At 38.2% G+C, this 23,125-nt stretch overlaps 1 long non-coding RNA gene and 1 pseudogene across 1 annotated transcript in view; one reads left to right on the forward strand and one right to left on the reverse strand.

The window, feature by feature from the left end:
- The window catches only part of LOC109451225 (tissue alpha-L-fucosidase), an 87,886-nt pseudogene extending 70,997 nt beyond the window's left edge, over window positions 1-16,889 (reverse strand).
- LOC109451261 (uncharacterized) overlaps window positions 1-23,125 on the forward strand; it is a 520,178-nt gene that overhangs the window by 475,567 nt on the left and 21,486 nt on the right. The window lies entirely within an intron of this gene.

Consider the following 23,125-nt stretch of genomic DNA (forward strand, 5'->3'; position numbering starts at 1 on the left):
ACACTGAGAAAAATTAAGTCAACACTACATAGAAAATACTTAAACATTCGTCAATGCCATTCCCACCTTTCCACCATCAGAAGGGTATAGTTTAGGCACTTCACTCTGTCTCAGAGAAGTTCTGCTATGCCTGGTGAGAATACTAATATCAACGTATTGACCAGCAGAAACCCAGCTACCTGGAATCTTTAACCAGATTTTATTCGCCTGCCCTCCACTTCCAAAACAGTGAGAGAAAAACTGTCAAAAAATTTTTTTCTTTTAGAGATTTAGTCAACAAAGAAATATAGTATCTATACAGACTCAACTCAACCTCCATACTTTTTCCAGCCATACATATACAAAACAACAGAAACTGATGTTTGGGATAATAACCCTGAAATAAAAGATCCCAGCCACTGAAGAAATACTTACTTAAGCTCATATGCTTTACTTAACAAAAATTTTATACTTTAAAATGCTTTATTCCATTTGATCTTATCAATAACCCTAATAAGGTAACACATTAGGGTTACTTAATCAAATTCAAACGAAGTACTTTGGTTATATATAGTCTCACAGAAAATTTATTTTGGCAATATTGTAGATAGGCTTGGTACTCCTGTGAGTTTCAGAAATCAAACATTAAATTACTTATCAAGAAATTAGCCTCACATGGTTTGAGAAAACACTTTTTGAAATATTCCATTCCTAGAACTAACTGACTCTGGGTGGTGAGCACACAATGTGATATATAGATGACGTATTAATGTCACAGAATTGTACACTTGAAACCTATATAATTTTACTAACCATTGTCACCCCCAACAAATTTTAATTAAAAAAAGAAATATTCCATTCCTTTATGTAACTATTTTTAAGTTACTGAGATACAAAACGAAAAAAAAAAAAAAAAGCAATGAGTTTGGGATGCTTGCTTTTATTCCCCTATGCTCAAAAACAACCAATTTAATAGGTTTTCACATCTCTAACTTGGGTTAAGGGGTCCTATTGAAATATCTGTACCCCTTGACTATTTCACTGCACAAATTTATCGTTAGGGCTTTATCTGTGAGAGGCAGGGAAAGTAACCCTCATTTTCATACGGAGCAAATGAAACACAGATATTAAAACAGTAAATAGAAAAGCCAAAATTATAACTTAGTCTTTTCTTTCTTTTTTATTTTACTCTATTATTTTACTATCCATAGATTCACTGGACAAATAATAGAGGCTTTTACTAATAAAATTAAAATGTGTTACTCTAATATAATATCATATGCTAATCAATGAAACTTTACATATATCAAGACTGACCCAAATGTTTTCACACATGATTAGAAATGACTATATTCAGCTAGAATGCATGGTGTCTGTCACATTCTCTCTCTCTCTCTCACTCTCTCTCACACACACACACACACACACAGACACACACACACATACACCCCAGCCGGCTGTTCTGACTAGGACACCTTTGTGAAAGGTTGTTCAGCTGTTGACTGACTGTTGACTGACAGATCCCTCTGGGTACCCAGTACTGGGTGACTCATTCTCCTTTTCCACTGGCCAAGCCGTGTGGTCAAAGGAAAGATGGCTAGCTATGAGAAAAGCATTTCTGTAGTAAAGGGCATATGTGCAAAGGGCAGCTGTTTCCCTTTTCTCTCTCAGGACACCCAGGTGCCATTACTAAATTTCCTGTATGCAGGGCCCTGGAAAAGGTCACTGACCTTGGGCAAGGGAACACGTTTTCCTTTCAAACCGTCTTTCTTTATCCATTGTTACCAGAAGATTACCACTCACTATGTTGTCTTATAAATTATTCCTATAAGATTTATAGCCATATCTACGCTTCAAGTCAAACATTCTTTTCAGGTGAAACAGAGTAATTTACTGGATTTGTGTCTCTAAACAATCTTATAAATAGTTGCTCTCTAGTTCAAGGTGAATAACACTCGATGGCAGGCTAGTATCAAAGAATACTGATTGCAATTCAATTTTATTACCTTTGAGGATTCACCCTGAGGAATAGAGCAGACTGGTCAAAAATCTATAGGCTGATCATTGTGGGTCTGTATTGGAAATCCTTTCCAAGTAAACATGTCCTAGAAGGGTTTTTGTCTCCTCTCTTCATTGATGACCATGTATATATTTTCTTTTCCAGAGGTGCCAAGATGACAGTGTTGCTAATCATACCTGCAGTTATGGCCGAGATGGTCAATGCCTGCCTGCTCACACATAAAATCTGATCTCTAGATTGCGGCTGCAAATGCTTGTTTAGACCCTGACACACCCCGTAAACTTCCTCTACCCTGGACACCAGTGCAAATAGCAGTGAACACAATGTTAATGCCATTCCAGCTTCCCATTCTTGATAATTTTGCCTGCTATGTACGGCTCAGATGAGATGCCAACAAGATTTTTTTTTAAATTAGATATTCTGTCTGAGTATATTTAATTTTCATAATTCTAGAAATACATTAGCTTATGGTCTTTAATTTGGCATGGAGTTTGCTAACACATTGAATACCATTTTCTGCCTGTTTACCTACCAAAGGACACATAAACCTCTTAATTTCCCTAAAAGTATATGGAATATTCCAAATGTGCCCTTGGGCACAGGAAAACTGTGATAAGGTAGTGGGATAATGTGAAGAGTTCCAGAATATGAAATTCAATTCTGGTGGTAATTTTAGCCCGAGGAAACACAACAAAGGTACGCTAAGTTTGCATGTGTTCTGTTTTCTTTCATGTCCTTAAAATCTAGAGATTATTTAGCCAGAGTGAAAATTTAACTTTTTGTTGAAGATTCCTTTCTCTCATAATCTCACTTTTGAATTCTGAAGCACTTCAGACTTCAGTGCTTGTCCAGGGCCAAACTCTGTATTCATCAAGATTTTGCCAAATGTGCATGTGTGCTGCCTTAGCAGCCAGATGCCGAGAGGGAAATCAAAGGTAAGGAACAGGAAATGAAGTAGAACTGAAATTGTAATGTCTGTGTTATTGGCGATGTCTGTGAGAGAGGAAAGAAGTCATTACTGTGGGGTGCAAAGGATTTGTGTTAATGTAACAACTAGGTAAACTTTATTAAAACTACCTTTCAGCTTCCAAAAGAATGCTACTGCATTAAGGTAGCTAGCTACCTTAATGTTTACCCTGTTATATTACTGGTTGCTATGGCAATATCCTCCTAGGTATTTGTAAGGTCACAAAAGGAAGAGCTAACCCTCTTACTCCTGGAATAACTAATGCGGTTCTGTTACTTGCTTGATGTAAATGGTCTCAAGTGACAGCGAACTATACATATAGTCAATTATAACTGCTCAAAGGAAATGATTTGTTGTAACAGCCGCTGTTCAACCTCTGTGACATCAATGTTTCTATGGAAACAGTTGCCTATTGCACTGCTTTGAATTGAGTATTGATCAAACGAGGGCCAACACTATTTCAGAGACTCGCTACTTTACTGTGTGGCAATTTACGATAGGAACTCATAACATCACTGTATATTTCAAGCCCCAAGGAACCAATTTAGCAGACAGTTACAGTAGAATATTAACAGAGGTCAATAATGGAAGTCTGATTATAGTCCTAGGACAATTATTCAATGCTTTTGTTGTCTGCCCTTCCAACTTTCCAGCACCTATTGCAGTTTTCAAATAATAATATTCATGCCTGAAGAAAGGGCTATATTCATTCGTCTTCTATTTTAAACTTTATTTTTCATTGTTATGTTATCTATCAATAAAATTATTCAGTTATATTAACCACGCTGTGACCCCCTCAGAAGTAAATAACTATTGATCAAGGAGTAAAGATCTACTGGAGCACAGCACTGTTTTCCATTAATGATCGTGTTGGTCCCACTGATAAGATGGTTGTCTCCAAACAACTGAAGACACAAAAGCAAAAAAAAAAAAGGTCTAATTTCCATATAAAATAGTTAGGGCTCAATCCCCCATCTCTGTTGAAGAATGGGTTCTCCAACCTCAATTGAAGGAATAGTGAAAATAAAAGCAATGCCACGCAGAATCTTTCTGTAAGCCTTTTGTTCAATTATGTTTCCATTATCCATGGATGTTTTATTCAATCTTCTTTGGAAACGACCTTCATGCTGGTCTCACCCAAGCCTTTCCTTTTACAGATGAGGAAAGAAGGTGATGTGGCCTCTTCGGTGTTTTTCATAAAATAAATATTCTCCTTACAAATATATATGTGAAAAACATTATGTTGGAAAAATATTCATGATTCACACGTTTGTCACTCGTCTGAATGAAAACGCATGCCAATTATCTCTGCTCTCAGGTTGATTTGTCAAGAACCTCAGGCAACCAAGTCTACAAAATTATTTCTTTCTACCCCTCCTCATTCTAAACCAGGATTTGAGGCACATAGTTAACCAGTTTATCACAGTGACATTGACCAAAGCACAGACAGTAAAAATTAATTTTTGCAGCTGAAGTTATAACACTTCAGAAAGTACTTGAATAACACGGCTACATGCCCAAAAAAGGGGTGAGGGGGTGTAGGTGTCTATGAATAAAATCTGTTTCAACACATAGATAGGAGCACTAACTTTTTATTACCATAATTGAAAAATTATGGCTTGGGGAATGATTCTTGGCAGGTAATAACAAATTCATCCACCTGCTTGAAAGAAGCTCCTCCTCATATAAGAAAAAAGGATAGTCTCCTAGCTTAGCCATTGATTTTTAAAATCCTATCAAAATAGGTTAAAAATAAAAATCAGTTAAAAAATCAGTCCAGGTAAAGTGTCAAATAGTATTTATGTTTTCTCGTTCATACAGCAAGTATTTGTTAAGCACCCACTGAATGCCAGATACTGTTCTGAATATGGGAACATAGAGGTAAATAAAACTAGCTCACAGTAGTAGGTAGTAAGAGTCTTTTTCCATGTAGACTAGCGTAGGGTGCTCAGGAAAGAGTTGGTCTCTGATCCCACACTTAATGTTCTCTCCTTGTCTCTTTTACCATATTTTTATCACCCTGGGTGCTTGTTTATATATTTATATTCTGCTTTGCTATTGAGGGTGAGCAGAGTTTACCAGCCCAAAATATGCTTTTATGGGATATTGATTATTTTAAGCTGGTTATTTTTAAAAAACAAAAGACTCAGGAAGAAGCTTTGATCTTTCCCCTAATTGCCTAAAAGAGACGAGACAGAGGACCTGCTCCAGGAAGGGAGCTATCACCATAGATAGCTGAAGTTCAATATGAACTAGTGTAACAGACAGGGAGGAACCTAGCAAGGCCCTTTTGCTCAATCCTCTCTGTGTCCCATTGCTAAAGATGGCCTGGCAAACACGCATTTACCAAACATTTATTTTCCATCTCCATGTGAATCGCCTTCCTCCCCTTTGAAAGCTCAAACCACAACACAGCCTTTTCCTTAGCTCAAGATGGCATTAAGCCTTAGCTACCCAATTTGTCTTCAGATCACATCCTCTTACAGATCCCGGTATGTGCATATGTAATAAACTTAGTTATTTTCTCCTGTTAATGTGTCTCATGTTACTTGGATGAGATCAGCCAGAAGAACCTAGAAGAGTAGAAGGAAAATTACTTTTCTTCCCCCATATTATAGAAAAGATTTAAAGCACCTTACAAAAATCCGAAAGAGAATACATTATGACATAAAGAAACTAAAAATAGGAAACTAAACTAAAACCAAGAGTTGATTTAATAAATAAAATGTATTAACAGAAGATCCTGTATATGTTCTATGAATAGATGGACCATAATTTTGATTCTGAGCTTCCCAGCAGCCAGTAACAAAGAGGAAACATAATCAGTCACAATTCTGTGGCAGAGAGATGAAAACAAAAGCAGAACAAAACTCAGGTGTGCAAAAGAAGCACAATGACTCCTGTATTAAGACGAGAGAGACTTCTCCCCAGGTCCTCAGACAACAGACCTTGGTGATGTGGTAAACAACATCTTCCTCAACACAAACCTTGTAAATACACCACAGTGCTTTGGAGGGCTGGAACCATAAGGCTTTTCAAACCAAGACCAGGACCACAATGTAATGAACACAGTTCTGCAGGAGAACCAAACAATGCCTTTCCTGAAGTATTGCTTTCTGCCAACATATATGTATAGAGGAGCCATAAAAAATAAAACTATTAGTAAACTACCCATACAATACCTAACTTGGAATAATGTACCTTCCTACTTTACGCTGAAGATCACTCAGGTACCAAGATTTATACCTGCACCTGCATAAACAGATGAGTTGGCTTCCTCTCAAATCTTTCCATCTATAACTACAACTGCGTGTGTGTGTGTGTGTGTGTGTGTGTGTGTGTGTGTGTGATTTCTTTGCTCTATTTGTGAAATAGTACAGAAGCACTTTTACCTAAACGTCAGTTCTGGTTTTGGTCTATGGATCATTCCTAGCTTATCCAAATTAGACCATCTGTATTAAAATAAAAAGGAAGAGGAGCAGGAGGAGGAGGAAGAATATGATAAGGTCATCCTGATCTGGCTAATTCAAATGTGGTACTAACTTATTAAAAGGCTAGAATATTAAAAGGCTAAAAACAGAAGGGGCTAGGACACAGCCCTGTTTTACATCTATTGGGGCCATCAAAAGGCTCTACATTGAATGCATGTGGCTTAATCCATATCTAGAGTCAAAGCAAGAGAAGGGCTCCACTAAATCCCACCATGATCTTGTGCTATACCAACAGATGACTCCAGCGTGATGGAAGTCATGCCAGAGATCACAAAGGACTAACATTAAAACCCACGTGCTCCTCATGCTCCTGTGATTTTTCAAAAAGGAAACTGACTTGCATTTTACTTATAAATTTACAAGTCCATCATCTGGAAGAATCTCAAGTCAAAGCAGCTTGAGAGTTACAAAGTTCAGGGTGATTAAATAGGGAAGAGTGAGCTTTTTAGGCCCCACCAGAAACTGGCCTTCACTAAACTCATTCCCCAAACCATATACGCCTCAAGTGATTATGTCCCAGAATCTGCTCTATCACTGGACCACACAGACCAATTTAGTTACACTCTTACCCCTTTCCAACCAATGGATTTATACCTGCAATTTTTAGGTGAAAAAAAAAAAAAGTTTGTAATTATATTTAAATGTGTGAGTAAAACGAAACCGCTCCTCTTGCCCTCTTCAATGTGTCCAGTCTCAGGTTTTTTTCCTCAGTGGTATGCTGGACTTCTCCACTGCACTCCCAGACCTCCACAAAGACACTCTCTTGTCCGTGGGTAACTATCAAAATCAGTGTTCTTTGGGAGGAAGAGAATAGAAAACTCCTATTCCACCACCTTGAAGATATCGCTCGCTCATAACCTCTGCTCTTTCCCTGCCCCCTTTTCTCAGTGAATGTGACTGAGTGACAAAAATAAAAGAACACTGGAATACCCAGGCTCAAGCCCCACCTCTGCTTCCTACTGGTTACTTGACCTCCGGAAAGTTGTAGCAAATGGCCTTTCAAAGTCTACTCATCTATTAAACACATGATAAATACATATACTCCCTTCCAATGTGTTTTGAAGATTCAATGCGATACTATATGTGAAAGTGTTTTCCATTATTTAAGTTTGAAAGGACATTTTATTGAACACATTTTTTTCACAGTTGGCCTATATCTCAGAGCAACTTGGTGGTATTTTGGGTTTTCTGATCTCCTAGAATATATTTTAAGCAGAACATCTTTAAACAGCCTAGTACAGAGAGGAACAGCTTAGATAAGTAAGTGGATTCCATGTATTCTCATGGAAAAACAAGGGACCTCAGAGTCTGACGGTTCCGGTGGGCTCCAGCGCCATTGCCACCCCCATGTGAGAGCAGGCTGGGTACTTGGGCCTCTGAGCTTGTAAACTCAGGTTAATGCTCCCCAACCTGAGGAATCCTTGTGAGCATTGGTAATGAACAACATGAGGGCACACAGCAGGTGCCAGATAAATGAGAACTCTTACTATTTTACAGAGAAAGGAAATAATAAACTAGATAGCACTACATAAATCATCTCCATAGTGATATTCTCTCACAGGGAGATTTGGAATAAGAAGGTCTAATCTTAGAACCCATCCACATTGGTTTAGTTATTAGAGTGCCAAAAGTGACCTCTCAGAGCCGACCTCAGTGAGATTTGTCAGCAGAGGAAGGATTACCATCATTCCCACTTTACAGGTGAGAAAATCAAGTGGTTACATTAGTGTAACATTAGAACAGGATGGAAACACCAAGGTCTTCTCATCACCATAGGTCTTGTTTTCCCACAGCCTCCTGCCAAGCACTCTGTAAGGCAGCCCAGGACAAGTACTCCCAAAGCATAGCATCCTAATAAAATTCCAGCACCAGAGATAAGTGCAGAAGGATGACACCTATTAACTATGGGAAGTAAGTTTTAGCTGGCAAAAATTACCTACCGAAACCTTAAATTGAGCATATGCCTCCCCAGGTCCTGAGAGAGGTCATTCTAAAAATGCCAATTTTTAGGGTTAATCCAGAAAGCAGCAAGGCCCCACCACAAGATGGGGAGTTACTGTGCCCTCTCCCAAGTCTTCCAGCACCCTAGCCCATATATTAGCAAAATCTGGGCTCTCTTAAGTGTGCACTCAAATCTAATCTCATCCTGGACAATGCTTGAAAGATCTCTGAAGGTCAAGAACCCTGCTGGTTTGGATTAGCTGAGGCTTAAGAAAATGGGGGATAGGAATGTGGGAGAGGATAGGAAAAGGATTAGGGCAAGAGATTTCAACTGCATGTCACAGCTTCACATCTCTTTGAACTTGTGCCAATATGGATTTCCATTACCATGTGTGGTCTTCTGGACCCCAGAACCAGCTTAGGATGCAAGAATACAGGTCACACACCCAAAGAACGGATAGTACACACCTGAGGTCAGGCACTTCCCTAGGCTTTTGGGGAAAAGTCACAACTACGGATAACCCCTGGCTAAGACACAACCATGTGAAAGCAGCTGCATTTTCCCACCTCTCCTGTACTTCCCGCTCACTTTAAAAGCTGCCACTCTCCTTTGGGAAAACTATTTCTGAGATGTACCCACAAAACCCACAATGAACGTAAACAATAAGGAGATGCTATAAATTTTGGCTGGTTTACTAATTAACTAAAGAAATAATATACATCCAACAGAAAAGTTCTTTAAGTGAAGATATTTTGACGGCAATTTGGACTAACTCTTTGAGCTTTTCCATAGGACACCTAATATTTTGTAGCTATTCCATACGTCATGATTTCGGAATTGTCCTACATCTTTTCCCAACCTCTCTTCCCACCATCTAACTGTCCCCATTGGGAAGGCCAACATGACTGATCTTAAACTTTTATGTAAGAGGAAGGTGGTCATATAAACCCCGACATTTTTTTGTTCCAGACTTCTGAAACAAATATTGACTTGAATGATCTTTATGATTTTTCTCTTTATGAATGATCTTTATGGTAAAATTATTGGATTGGGGCCAGGAATATGCCTTCTCCAAAAGCTGCAATTTATGCTGAAAGTATCTCAGGAAATACAAAACCTTGAGAATATGCCACTGTAATTTTTTTCTCCCTCATTGCAGGCAGGTAAACCATGAATTTTTGATGTTACATGAATCTCCCTGGGCTCTGACAATACTGCATGTCATCTCACCATCAGTCTACTGGCTGTGAGCATAGAGCCTGGTCCTGAAACTTACAGGTCCTCCATGAATGGAGAGAGGCTGAGGCAAGAAAGACAACTATCGCCCTGCCCATGAACCTTCTCAGCCTTGATCTTGCTCCTTTCTCTGGGCACATTTCACAGAGAACTAGAACCAATGGGCAAAGGGTAGGCAAAGGCTGACGTTTTGGGGAACGGGGAGAGACCAGGCTAAAAGGCCAAATATAAAGGATGCGGAAGAGGGAGCCTGCAGCCTTTATTTCACTTCATGCCAATTCATCCACGGAAATTCATCACTTCTGATATTCCAACCTCAAATTCAGCTCCTCATGGACATTTGGCCACACATATACCATGAGTGGTTTGTTCCTCAGGGTTACATGTCAGAAGCATACAGTTCAGAAATAGGAAATCCCCAAAGTCAGAAGCCCGTTGACAGTGGGTTCCTTATAAACCTCAGTCTTTCCCCTCGGGTTATTCTTTTGAGGAGTGGATGTGAACATCCTATGTCCCAAACCCTTGTCCTCCCTCTGTTTTTCCTTCACTCAGGTCTGAGTCAGCTCATGAAGAAAATAACTTACAGCTCAGCAGTGCATTTCTGGGTTTGTCTTATTTATTTGGTTCTCAAACACAAAAGCTCAGATCCAAGGATGACACTATAAACCCTCTTAAACACAAAAATAAAACTTGGTATTTCCATAAGGCCACAAAGAAAAGGCATTTGGTCTGACTTAGCTATTCCCCTGAGTTCTCACCAGAAGTCGGGGGTAAGGGAAGCTATATTTCCCAGCATGGACACGGCATACACCTTTATGACTGAAAGAGGATGTTTTTATTTGCACTGCATTATACCCATAAATTCCATCCACTCAGCAAGTCAAATTATTGCTGGCCTCCAAAATACATTAAGTTTGGGTTTAAATCAGTCACTTTTAAAGATTTACTGCAGCCCACTTCCTAGCCATATTTGTAATATATTCCCCCTGCAAATGTGCTTTAAAATACATTGTTTGTGGCGTTGTCTTACTTCAGTCAGCCATGTGAAGATATAAGGAATATAAGCTCTAATTTGCAGTTTCTTTGTGTGTGTGATTGGGGTCCCTACTCGTGGAGCTAATGGCTGCCAACATGCTTTTGTGCTATGAAGAGAGAGAGCTTGCTGAATCTGAACCAAATGAAAATTAGTGAGATAACAGTAAACAGCAATGGGACAATATAGAGCCCTGAGCCGTTTCTATTAGCCTTTGGTGACAGCAGACAAGCTTTTCCAGACAATGGTGGAAGAGGAAAGCCAAAGAATTATTTGGGATGCTTAATAGTGCATGGCATGTGTAAGGTGTGCTTAATGGTGGTGCTCAAAATTTCTTTCCCCTACCTAGAATTCCTATTTTACAAAGTATTACAAATTTGTGTTCCTCATCGATTGTGACTCAAAGAATTTCAACACAACAAACTGATTCAGAGAGTACAAAACCTGCATCGATTATCATTTTAAGTGGCCGAGAAAGAGAGATGCCCGATTTCCATGGTCCCCTTGGGAAAGAAGCCCTGTTTTCTCTGAACTTCTGTTTGTCGAGTTGATCTGTGCTTGAAGGGGAGGAGATGGGCAGCGTTGTGGGAGGGACGTGTATGGTGGCCCCTACCAGACACTCGGCGTTCCTCTGAGCTGAACAGGAAACTTGGGCCTGTCGAGCCTGTGTGAAGCAGGACAGTTGGATGGTTTTGCACCTACCACTACTTTGATGCCCATCTATTTCAAAAGACTGGTTTCTAAAGACAAAAGCTGCTAGCAGCTCACCAACAAAGAAGACACCACAAGCGTTACCCACAGTGAAGGCGGCATCTGTAAAACAATATGATACGGATTCTTCTTTGTATGTGTCAGAAATCAAGCACATTTTTCCTTTTGAAGGCTATTTGTGAGGCACTTTCGCATCTATGTATATAAGCCTACTGTAATAAATACCTGATGAATATTAAGATATGATTTTCCCACAACTCACATGCCAGAGCCAATTGATATCTATAATATTCCACATTTTCTGATAATCGTAATATTTCCACATAGACTTGGGACTATCATAATCTCAAGATATATAATATTAATAACAATTAGCATTTTTGAGTACTTACATGCCAAGAACCTTGCTGAACACTCTACATTAATTATCTTCCTTATACAACTCTCAATCTTATGATAGATATTATTTCCATTTTGTCACTGAGGACACTGCGATCAGAGATGTTAAATAACTGGCTGGAGATGACAGAGTTAGTAAGAAGCAGAGCTAGAATTTAACCTTGGGTATTACTTACTGAAGGGCATCTTTCATCACTACCCATTTCTATCACCATGATTATTGTCTACTGAGGACCAGTGGGTTGCAGGAACTGCTTAGTATCAACTTGCAAGGACTGGTTGTTAAATTTTCAGGAAGTTTGTGAGGTGGTTATTGTCAAGTTGGTGGCTTAAAATTGGCCATGGTGCAAGTATTTACACCCCAAAAATAGGCAAACACTAGAAATCAGAGCTTTTTTGAGAGACAGAGACGGGGTGGAGTGGAATGAGTTTGTAAACATTTACCAACATACCACTGCTAGAGAAGAACATTTTCAAGTACAGAGCATAGACCTATTTGGCCCTTTCTTCCCCTCCATATTTTTGGCCTCCTAACTGTATAATGTGACCAAGTTAGTAATAAAGCAGAACAAATACCCTGGAAAATGGTGCCCACCTCTAGGCTGGGTGTGGACTTCACTGCACAGTCTCAGCTTCAATTCCCAGTCTGGCCTGATACTGCTTTTTCCCCCCACCCATTTTATACTTCACTTGCACTGCCTGTGAAACACAAAGTGATTGGCAGGGCAAACTGAGACATTGGATACAGTTGTTTTGATGAAAAATTCTGTAAGCCAAAGTCAGTTCTTATGACTCAAAATTAATAACCTCAGCCTAAGGCACCAATTAGCTCTTTCTTGATTCTTTTACTTTCCACCAGGTGGATATAATATAAATCCAAAGGAAAGCTATATTCTGAAGACAGAGGGCATCCCTTTATATCCACAACCTGGTCTCTGCTGGGGAGACTCATGCTCAATATTCTTTATTATTATACAATTAACATTTATTGAGTGTTAATAGTGAATTTATATATAACACAGAGACTATTACTACACCTGGTTTCTTGGCAGATTGTAAGAACAGCATGTTTTTGATATCTTGGATGGCACCAAGCTCACTATAATTTCCCAGTGAAGTCAGTTGCTCCTAATTTCCTGAACATCTGTGCATCAAATTCATTAAATGGCTAATGAATCCAGACATATAAGGGTTCATAAAAATATTTATATCTGACATTAACAAAATGGCACTCCTGCTTTGTTCCTCTATGTGACATCCTTAAGACCATCAAGTTTTTGTCACTGGCTGGAACCTGGTAGAAGAAGGTAAACAACTGAAATCTGTACCTTCATGTTTCCTCCATGGGAGGGAGGGTTAGAGAAAACAAGGCTCAAAGTAGTCCGTGAATTTGGAACAAAGACTATGGGAATAGGAGACAGGGGTGCAGGCAAAGTCAGAGGATGTCCATATTCCATAAAGTCATTTACCTGAAGATCTTAGCAAACATGGACTGAATGTTCACCAAGGGTAGAGCAGGGTATGATCAGTGATCACACATGTGTCCCATGGTCCCACCGTACCATTGGCCAGGTCAGGGGGGCTCCAGCTCAAGCCCACACTTACAAAAATTAATAATTATAATGCTCTACGCTTAGAGGTTTAAATATTCTAGCAACAGCTGAAGAGACACTATTTGTCATGAACTATGTATGAAGAGTCAAACGCTGGGGTTTTCCTCTGAAGACTGATATTCTCTGGCTAAGTAACCTTGTACCTGTCAATAGATTTCTCTGTGATCTCAGGCTGTCCCACCCCATGCAAAAAATGAGTGGGGTGTGGGTTAGATTTCCAGGCCCCTCCAAATCTAAAAGTTTTAGGCTTGTTCTACTGAGGAGAGCAGGAGGCTAGGGGTTAATGTTTGCCAATAGAACTTCAGTGCAAAATTTGAAAACATTGCTCATTTTCAGGTTTGCACCATTTAAGGAAAGGGCTTCATCTAAGGCTAGCTGGGAAACCTCCAACTTCATAGCCTGTCTGTAGACATCTTTCCCCTTCCCACTGGAAATCAAGTTTGCAAAACAAGGGCAAATTTGGTCAGGAAAAGAAAACCAGGAACTCAGAGATTTGGGAGCTCTGAAACATCTTCTTTCACTGATTCACAGAGTGGCAATGCTTGCCGAGGAGCATCTGGAGTTATGTGGGGAGACTGGGCCCCACACTGGCCTAATGAGGGGCCGCTATAATCCCTTTATAGAAAGACAGGACCGACTAAAGGGCTTTATGTACTGCCAGGACCATCCACTGTGAAAGAGTTTAGGAGACGACTTGCTTAATCAAAAGTATACTCGTGCTGATTTGCTGCTTATTCTAAGTAGTGGACCCTCAGAATGTGCTCTTCAGTTATCTTTTCATCTCAAGGTATGAAATGGTGAAAACGAAGCACTCCCATAGAAAAGGGGGCGTGGACTTAGGACGCCCCAGTGGAGCACATTTGCAGCTCTGGGACTTGCCCAGACTCTTCTGCCTCCCACTCCCCCTTACCAGCCCTTCCTGAAGCAGCTGAAACTCTGCCTGGGCTTTCCAGTACTCATGACCGCCTCAGCCCAAAGTAATTACCCACCCGTCTCTACACTCTTGGAGTATTTATCTCCCACTGCAATCCATCTGATAATCAAGTCCTACTCCGTGATATTGCTTTTATGCTATCAAAGTATTGTTCAAATATGTTATTATTGTCATTTACAATGTGCACAATGGATTGCCCTGATTTCATTATAAACTCCTTGAGAGCAAGTTTTGAGGCATTCACCCTGGAATGTCCCCAGCATACCCTGGTGAGTTGCCATTGTAGACTTTGTACCTCATCTGTAGAACGCGAATAATGATAGCACCTACTTTACAGACCTATTATGTGGAGAAAAATGAGATTATAAGGTGCTATGCCTGATTCAATAAATGTTAGACAGCATATTTTATTACTATTAATCTTATATTGGGGGAAAGGAAAGAATACATTACTAGAAATGAGAAAAACTAAAATCTTGTTCTACCTCTACCAATTTGTAGCTTTGTGAGCTTAAGAAAGTCAATTAAATTCTCTGAGCCTCAAATTTTTTGCTCATAAAAATCAGAAAAACAACACTCCCTGTGAACTATCTGTTGCTGTGAAGGCCAAATAAATAATACTTCAATAAAGATACTATACAAATGTATCATTTATTGGTACTCAGAAAATACTATTTGATTTGAGAATTATTTTGTCCTTATTTTATCATGCAAAGAGCTTATTTTCTCCACTTTGTGGCTGACAAGGCAGCAGTCATGGACCTTAGGGGCTTTAAGGAGGAAAACACGGTACTCAGTCCTCTGAGCTTCCAACAATTAATGTATGTTCAGCTGATTCACAGCAACCTGGTCTCCTATTGTCATCTTCTAGGCTTCTCAGTGCTTATTTTAAAGGGCTATTTCTAAACTAAAAATGTAAAATGTCACCCAGCCAACCCATTGTTTTATGTAAAACAAGTAAAACATCGATTTGAATAATAATTGATCAACTACGCTAGCAATGAGCAAGAAGGGTCATAAAGGAGCCAGAAAGCACCATGTGCCCCACGGATGTCCCAGGATGTGTCCTGTAGGGACAAAAACCTTCTCCAACCTGGGCACAGAGGGGTCTCAGCACACAACAGAATGGTTCCCTGCCCATGCAAGGCCATAGCTTTCATGGAAAGCTAAAGGCATTACAGATTAAACTGCACAATTTGATTTCCTGACTTCTTATGGTCTAATCTTACTCCTCTACTTGCAAACTATAAATATGATCCTTCTTACGTTTTCAATCTCATGTATTAGATGCCAGAGGCTATCTAAGTAATATCAGCACCATACCTACTATTCTTTCTTTCGCCAAATAATTATTTAATATGTGCATGTGCAAGGCTCTGGGTCATACAAAAATGAATGATACAATTTAACTGTTTGGTATTATTTGGACAACTTATCTTAGTATCTGCGAAGATTAATTTATTTGCTGCTGTGTGGGCATAGTTTACAATGTTTCCATTAATGGTACTTAAAAAAAAAAATATATATATATATATATATATATATTTTTTAAGTATATATATATATATATATATACACACACATATATATGTGTGTGTGTGTGTGTGTGTGTATATATATATATATATAAATTCAAATAACAACCCACAATTAAAATACTAAGAATTTAGTGTTCTTATCCCTTCTTTAAATACAAGGAAAGGCAAAAGATTACTTGTAAAAATTATCTGAGATTCTGACATGCTCACACTCATTGACCCAGTGGAAATAGGAAATGTACAAGGGCATTTTTACCTGGTATAACAAAATAACCCAATAAAAAGGTAAAGTACAGTTGAAGTATAGAGCTTTATAATATTTCTTGAAATTACTTCGCTTTTATAAAGGATGGTATTCATGCTAGCAACAGTAATAAAAAATATGGAAATGTAACTGAAGAAAGATTAAATATGGAATTTATGTATGGGCCCCAGTACATTAAACCCTTAACATATTTGAAATATGACAATAACCTAGACCTTCAACATTAGGATATGAAGTGAATTTTAACAGTGACCAGTGCCTTCACATCCAAATTTTGAATTTTTGTTGTTTTAATGGTCTTTTAACGTATTTGCTCAACTTGCACAATGACAGCAATTTGTCAGTTTAACCAAAAGATGAAAACATTGGAAACATGTGTTGCTAGGTTATTCATCCTGACCTGATACACAAGTGGAAATTGGTCCTTGGCTTGCTCTTTCAGCTTCCCACAAAGCGCGTGCTTCGGCCTGGCTGCCAGGCTGGAAGTCACAGCAGCAGCAGTGAGCACACCTGTGGGATAGGCAGGATGCCCGGTTCTAAACCTCTGCCCATGAAACATGCTGTACCTGTGTGTCAACGTGGGGTCAGTCTGAATCTGTAAGCTGTCAGCGAGCAGCACAGCCGTTCCTTCCTCTGTTGCCTGAAACGGCCTCTTGACTGAGGTGCGAGCTAACACACTGCTCTTCCACAAAGGTGGAAGGAAAAGGGAACTCCACCCCCGCAGGTACCATACCTGCCAGGACCGAGTACCTCATCATCATGGCCCATCGAGATCTGACAGGGAAAATTAGAGTTGTCGTCGGGGAGACAGCAAAGAAATAAAGACGATGCTTGTGTTAAGTAGATGGGAGAGAATGGCTATAAAATAAGGTTTAAATCCAGGCTGGGGAGACAGAGGAAGCAGGAGTGAGAACAAAGAGAAGTCGTGGGGCCGCAGGGGACAGTGGGAGAGCGGAGGGGGGAGAAGTAGGAGACAAAGCACAGCTCCCAAATCTGTCTTCTTCCTTCATCCCACTGGGCATTTTCTAGCTCTTCACTTACTTATGTCTCACATATGCCACATGAGTTGGTAGATAAAAGTAAGCTGGCAATTAATTTTTAAAATAAAAAGGCCCCAAGGAGTTCCAGTTTCAAATGGCATCTGGCTAACAGCCCTGATAGACCCTCTGCCACTAAAATACACACACACACACACACACACACGTTTACATTGCCACCAAATACTGACCGTCAACTCCCTACCACTAACTGTAAGGTCAATGAACCTGGATTTTTAAGGCAATTACTGGCCCACCTGTGCTTGCCACCAGACCTAGAAGAAGCCCACCTGCCTGAAGTTAGAAAGGCCCATTATGTCTTCCCCACTGTCTGCCACCTGGCTCATTAAATCAGACAGCCGTTCTTCTACTACTATATAAGTGCCATTTTTTTAAGCTGGAGTATTATTTTCCTTCTACATCCAACGCCTCAGTAGCAGCTTTTCCCATTAAAAACAGCCATGGCAGCGACCTAGAAAAGAACTGGTCAGCAAGAGGGAATGGAGAAGCAAGCTTTGGGGGTTCCTCATTCCAACAAAGGTGTTCCCATGAAGAAACCATGGTAGGAGAAAGAAGAAAACAATCTCTGACTACCATATATAGTGGGTATTACATATTTCAGGTTAGAAAGAAAGGCAATGAAGGCAGCATAAGAGCTAATACTGAAGTCGTAATAAAAAAAAATTAATGTTATCTTAACCTTGAAAAAAAATGTTAGGATATCCAGATCAAGAATCCACTACATTCCAGGCAAAATGAATATATTGACATATGTAGAAGCATCCACTAGAAATTCTGAAGGTCAGAGATAAATAAACGTAGCCTATAAATACATGAGCAACAGGCAGATGGATGGGGAAGTTCACTCTCCAAAAGGTGAAACAAGCCTCAGGTTTCTCTTTTACCATAGCAAGTTCCATAAGGACAAAAAAGATATCTACAGAAGTTTTTAAGACAACATTTCTACCCCGAAAGTAATGCCCAGACAAGTTGTCTTTCCTGTGCAAAAATAACAGAAAGCTAATTTCAGATATGAAGGTCCTTAGAAAATATATTCCTCCAGAACACATCTTGAAAAAAAAAGTTACTTAAAGACACATTCCTTCTAAATGAGAGATGATATGACATAAACAACATTAAGAATGGAATTACTTTATTGTGTCTTTGAAGGATTAGATGAGCAGTGAAAGAAGTTACACATTTTAATTACATTAAATAGCTGTTTAATTACATTAAATAACTGTTGCAAAAATTTTTTAGAACAGAAAGCAAATGGCAAAATGTTTCCATAAAGGAAAACTGTTATATAAAAAATAGCAATAAGTCTTAAATCTAAGTCTGTGTTACAAAAATGGGGAAATGCTAAAGGAAAGAATAAAACTATGTTAACTTTCTCATATATAAGGGAATTTGGAACCCTCATACACAGCTGGTGGGAATGCAAATTGGCACCGCCACTATGGAAAACAGAACAGAGGTTCCTCGAAAAACTAAGAATAGAATTACCATATGACCCAGCAATCCCTCGTCTGGGTACCTACCAAAAAAAATTGAAAACATGTATCTGTAAAGATATGTACCCCTATGTTAATTGCAGCATTATTCATGGTGGCCAAGACATGGAAACAACCAAAGTGTCTTTTGATAGATGATTGCATAAAGAAGTTGTGGTACATATATACAATGGAATATTGATCACCCATCAGGAAAGACAAAATAGTGACATTTGCGACAACATGGATGGATCTTGCGATTATTATGTTAAACAAAATAAATCAGACAGAAAAAAGTCGAGAACCATATGACTTCACTCATATGTGGGATATAAGACTGAAAGCAACAAACAATATAAACAAAGAATAACTCATAGACACAGACAACAGTTTAGTGGTGACCAGAGGGTAAGCGGAGTGGGGGATAGTAGAAGAGGGAAAAGGGGATCAAATACACGGTGATGGAAGGAGCACAGACTTTGGGTGGTGAACACACAATGCAATATATAGATGATGTACTATAGAAATGTACACTTGAAACCTATATAATTTTACGAACCAATGTCACCCCAATAAATCATACAAAAATTTTAAAAAGAATGAATTCATATCCTGTAGTGAATGACTGAATCAAGTATGAATATAAATTGATAATGTGATAAAAATATAGACCTGATATTGATAAGAATAAATTGATAATAAAATGACAACGGTGATGATTTTTGAGCACTTGTCATGGCCCACATGCCTTACATAATTATCTTGTTGAATCCTCACATTATTCCTGAGGGATGGGTGGGTTGTTTTTTTAACAAATAAAGAAATAAAGATTTTGAGACATTAAGTAATTTGCCCAAGACACCAACAAAGAGGCTAAATGATAAATACACACAAAAGCTGGCACCTTGGAAAAACTAGACAGAGATCTGGCAAACCTAATGTAGAAAACAAAGATTAAAAAAGAACAAAAAAATTAAAAATAAGAAGAAAGAGTATATAAGATACATTACAATTGAAAAACATAATTATTCTTTATTTAATAAATTTGTAAATACTGATGAACTAGATTATTTCAAAATAAAATATAAACCATCAATTGTGTCAAGACATAGAAATAGGCTAATCTGAATAAATAAATAACTGTGAAAAAAATGGAAAGTTATCAAGGGCACGAGGGTCAAGATGATTTACCAATGAATTTTTTTAAGGTTTTCAAATAACAACAATCTTTAAAACTCAGGTATAGAACCAAAATGAACAAATTGCAAAATTGTATCAAGACACAAAAAAAGACTTAAATAAATGTTCCCAAATAGGAAGACCCAATTATAAAGATGCAAACAAAATCCTTCAAAAATGAATTTGAGGATTTAACTCAATCTTCATGGAGATAATTTTTAGGCAAAATGTTTCTAAAGTTTAACAAATGAAAAAGAGGACTGACCATCACATTTTTGGAAAAGACAAAAAAAAAAAAAAGAAAAAAGCATGAGTAATGCAGGGATATCTGGGTGATTAAAACATACTATAAAGTTTTGGCAATTAAAGTATAAAAAAACTGTTGCAAAAAATCAGCAGGTAGATCAATGCAATGGAATAATACCCAAGAAACACACATGGTATACTCACATAAAGAAATTAGACAGGAATTTGACCCTTCCCTTACACCAAACGTATGCGTGCACACATACACATGTGTACGCAGTTTAAAGATGTACATATAAAATTCAAGAACTTAAATCATAAAAACCTTTGAAAGTAGATGAACATATAATGTAAGGATTGGGAGAGATTTTCCAGGCATAAATGAACCCAAATAGTAAAATCAAAGAAGAAAAATATTTTAAAAGTAAAAAGTCAACAGGTTTAACTACACAGAAACATTAAACTTTTCTATTTAATAAAGAAGTATAAATGAGATTTAAAAGCAAACAAGCTAGTAAAATCATTTTTTTAAATAAGAGACAATACATCAATATACTTTGTGCCGAAGGAGTTCATACAGCTGGATAAAACCCCATGTAGTGGATCTCTGTCACCTAAATACCCACATCTAACACCCCTCCCCTATGGACAAAATCCCCTGATTGGACATAGGCTGCCATCCTTGCTCTCGCCCATGGTGTGAGGCCATCTGACCTAAAACAGGCAATCACATGCTCCCACCTGAGCCTTTCCTTCTTTGAGGGTGAAAGTCATAGTCTCCTTTAAAGATTATTCACAGATGCTGTGGTGGAATTCAGAAGCAAGAGGAGTCACTGTCAGGCAATCATGGCGCCAGAGGTCATGGTGCCCTCTATGGTCCAGCAGTTACCGTGGTAGCTATGGTGTTTCCACTGTTCCCAAGGCAGAATGTCAACTATGCCTTGTCTCCCTGGACGTCTACTCAAGTCTGGTTCTCCCCTCAATTCTGTAAGCTACCCAACACCTTTAGCAACCAATTCTTTTTCTACTTAAGTTAACTGGAGTCTGTTTCTGTCATTTGCAACCAAGAATCCTGACTACAACATCTCTCTGAATAAATGGTAAAGGACATAAAAAGGAAAATCACAGAATAAGAAATACAAATTGTTAATAAGTATTTTTAAAGTATCCAATCTCCCTATATAAGACAAAGTATTTCTAGAAAACCAAAGCAATAATTTGGGGTTAAAATTAGCATCTTTCTTTATTAAAATGATATGTTGAATTAGTAAAGATATGGAGAAATGGTAGGAGCACAAATTTATACAACTTTTTTAAAAAGCCTTTTGAGTATATATACCCAAACCCTTCAAGATACCTATAACTTTTTGACATATTAATTCTTATGCTAGGAATTTCTCCTAATAACCATTTATGCAAAGAATGTAAGGGTATTTATGCAAAGAATAAAGGTATTTATTTTAGCTTTATAAGGGGGGTGGGGGGTGGGGGGTGGGAGATGAGGGTCAAGGGGATCGAATATATGGTGATGGAAGGAGAACTGACTCTGGGTGATGAACACACAATGGGATTTATAGATGATGTAATACAGAATTGTACACCTGAAATCTATGTAATTTTACTAACAATTGTCACCCCAATAAATTTAATTAAAAAAAAAAAAGAAAAGAAAAGAAAAGAGCTTTATATTTAAAATTAAAAAGTATACGGAAACATTTGTTCAACAATACGAAAATGGTTAAGTATGTACAGTAGAATCTTTCTTAATGCACTTCCATTCAACCAACTTGCCTGATTGGTCAGCAGTTTTTATTGCCTGTGAAACACACTGAACATTCTTCATGCACACCCCCATTCACTTTCCTCCTCACCATTAGGTGAGTTGCTCACCTAATGATATAGTGAGTCATTAAGAGACATAAAGAGTCGGATGTGTTTGTGCCTAGGCCTGTTTATGAACTCAGTATTTGCTGTTGTCATTAGGAAGCAAAAAGAAAGACAATAGTTGTTTCTATGAAAATTAAGTTGAATGCTTTGCAAAATTTAGCTAAAAGCAAACTTCTGAAAAAGAAAGAAAAAAAGAAGGCAGGCAGGAAGGAAAGAAGGAAGGGAAGCAGGGAGGGAGGAGGGGAAGAAGGGAAGGAGGGAAAAAAGAAGGAAGGAAGGGAGGGAAGTTACTGTTATTAGGCAATAGCAAACATGGGGGAAATCAATAAAGTCTAGAGCAGGAATTCTCAAGAATTTTGGTCCCTTTACACTCTTAAAAATAACTGAGGACCTCAAAGAGCTTCTGTTTATATGGCAAATATCAACTAATATTTACCATATTAGAAAGTCAAACTAAGAAATGTATAAACTTTTGAATTTATTTTTAAAATAACAATAATAAACCCATTACTTGTTAATATAAATAACATATTTTCATGACAAGTAAATATATTTTCCAAAATGAAAAGAAAAAAGAGTGGTGACATTGTTTGACATTGTTATAAATCCCCAATGCCTGGCTTAATCAATGGCAGATGCATTCTCATATTGCTTCAGTTTTCAATCTATTGTGGTATCACATGTCATGTAGCCCCTGGAAAAGCCTGCCTTATACTCATGAGCAAATGAGAATGAGAGAGGGAATAATGCCTTAATATTATTATGAGTATAATTTTAGCTTCACAGACATCCATACAGGGTCTTGGAAATCTCTAGGAGCCCATGGACTGCACAGTGAGAACTGCTGGTGTAACAGGAGTTTGTGTTTAGACCACTTGCAATCGTCTTTAAGTTCTTGATTTACTTCAAAACAAAACAAACAAACAAAAAACCTATGCTTTAAGTAGTTTTTAAAATGTTTAAGAAATGTATGTATTTTAAAAATAATTCCACTTCATTGATTTTACTCTTCCCCACTAGTTACTTCACTTTGGGTTGCAATTACATAAGCACTCATTATTTCACACTGGAGTCTGAAGCTATGTGGTTCCAGGGTTGGTTAATTCAGTGGCTAGAACACATCAGGGCTCTGGGTTGGCATCTCTGAGATGGTCT

The sequence above is a fragment of the Rhinolophus sinicus genome, linkage group LG01 (genome assembly GCF_036562045.2).
Source record: "Rhinolophus sinicus isolate RSC01 linkage group LG01, ASM3656204v1, whole genome shotgun sequence".
Taxonomy (NCBI): Eukaryota; Metazoa; Chordata; class Mammalia; order Chiroptera; family Rhinolophidae; genus Rhinolophus; species Rhinolophus sinicus.